The sequence below is a fragment of the Telopea speciosissima genome, chromosome 2, assembly GCF_018873765.1.
Source record: "Telopea speciosissima isolate NSW1024214 ecotype Mountain lineage chromosome 2, Tspe_v1, whole genome shotgun sequence".
Lineage (NCBI taxonomy): Eukaryota > Viridiplantae > Streptophyta > Magnoliopsida > Proteales > Proteaceae > Telopea > Telopea speciosissima.
In genome coordinates this window covers 55,852,429-55,854,699 of record NC_057917.1, presented here as the reverse complement: position 1 = coordinate 55,854,699, position 2,271 = coordinate 55,852,429, and positions in this window count along the sequence as shown.

The window sequence follows — 2,271 nt, the reverse complement described above, 5'->3', positions numbered from 1 at the left end:
TTTAGCATAAGCTTATGACATGGTTCGAGCAAGAAGACATCTTTTGGTTATTCTGACCTTGCAAAGAGTTGGATGGGCATGGCTCCCTTTCTGTTCATTGCATTTTCTCACTGAAATTTTTTTGTATGCCCTTGGTTACACATTCTGACCAGTCATTTCTGGGTGGCAGAATTGCTTCTCTTCAAAAGGGCATACCCAATGCACAAGGCTCCCACCACTGGGGTCTGGGGAAGGTCATAATGTACACAACCTTACCCCTGCTTTCGCAAAGAGGTTGTTTCCAGACTCGAAAGTGGTCACAATGGAGCAATCTTTACCATTGCACCAAAGCCCGCCCTCAAAATTTTTTCTCTTCATGAGGTCTATTTCCAGGTTAAGAATTGGATGATAACAATTAAGCTGAACATCAAAATGTGTTGGTCAATCAGCTGTGATACAGTAGCCTGTCAGAACACCCTAATTTAGGCTGTTTTTGGTATGCATATTTGGAATAGGTTCTGGGTCTAGAACGCATTTTGAAATATGGTTCTTCTCTATTTTTTTGCTTGAATGCATTCTAGACCCAGAATCTATTCCGAGAATGAATACCAATACAAATTTAGCTTGGTTATACGTGGTAGAGAAACCCATGAATTAGGGGGCTGCAGAATCTATGTATTTAATCACGTAGATGGTATTATAATTAGTGGATCTTAACTGGTTCAGACAATCTTATTACATGACAGGATTCTGTCTTAAGGTATCAGGCAAATCCAAGTCTACCACTGTTGTCAGAAGTTTTAGGCAGGTTGTGGCTCTGTGAGACCATCAGGTATAAAATTCCATTATCTTGTTGAACTAAAGCTAGAACTGACCGGTTGGGAAAAATTTGTTGATGCTCTAAAATAGTTCAAGGAAAAATATATATTATTTATAAGAGAAGCAATACCGCCACCTGGTTGCGTCAGACACGCCACCTTGCACCTTGATACAGGGGTGTGTGAATGACCATCACACCCATTGGAACCCCAAAAATGATTAGGGGTGCGACGGCCATTTTGCGCACCCCCGGTGTCAGCATGTAGGGGCGGGGTGCGCTACAAGAGAAAACAGAAAAAGTAAGGCTAGGAGATTCATGGATAACTTTCGCCATGTACTTTTTCCCTATCATTAAATTTCTTCTTGGTAATCCATGCACAACAGTAGCTTAGGACGTGTTTGGTTGGAGGTATCTTCGGAGTCGGATTCGACGGAATCCGGATTCTGTCATTTTTTGGGTGTTTGGTTTCTTGGAACCCAGATCCGTATTGGATTCCAAGAATCCATAAAAATCTACTTTTTAGGCTAAATTTTGGAATCCACCAGAATTCGTCCAAGGGGGTGAATTCCAAATAGAATCCAGAATTCCAAGCCCTCAAATAAATACGGTGGAATCTTGTGGACTCCAATTTTATCGAGATCGAAACGAAGGAAGTCGATAGGGTTTCTCTCAGCCTTCTCGTTTCTTCTCCAAAACGAAGACGAAGTCATCTCTGCAACTCTCGTCTTGCCATCAAGTTTCTTCTCCAAACCGAAGACGAAGGAAATCGAGACTAGGGTTTCTCGCATCCTTCTCATTTCTTCTCCAAACCAAAGCCGAAGTCGTCTCTGCAACTCTGGTCTTGCCATCTCGTTTTTTCTCCAAACCGAAGACAAAGGAAGTCAATACTAGGGTTTCTCTCTCTCTATTTGTTTATCTCATTTATCGCTCTCTCTCTCTATCTCTTGTCTTTGTCTCTCTCACATTATCTCTGTCTCTCTCTCTGTGTCTATGTATCTCCCTGTCTCTCCCTTTATCATTCTCCAAATGTATTTAGGGTTTTTATTTTTATTTTTAAAAATGGAATTATTTGATTGCTAACCGATTTTCCTCTCCATTTCAAGTTCGATTGTAGTTAGGGTTGTTTTGAAAATCTGTGGTGGAAGGAACATCTTGGATTAACACAGGTATGCCACATTTCTTCACTCTCTCCCTTCTCTGAGACAGCTGCATTATAGTTATGGATTTTTAAAAAATACATAGGTTAAGTAGATGATTTGGGGGCGACTTGAGAGCATATTTGATATATTGCCTAGATTGTTTAGTTTCCATTTTATTTGAGTTTCTATTATCATGTAAAAGTGTTTTTCTTTATATTGATGTAATACAATGGAAGATTAAAATGAAGTGAAAGAGTTTTTGAGTTGCTACTGTGTTATGGCTGTGGCGAGAGAAACGTCTCTCTCTCCTCCATTCTTTTTTTCTTCTTCCTT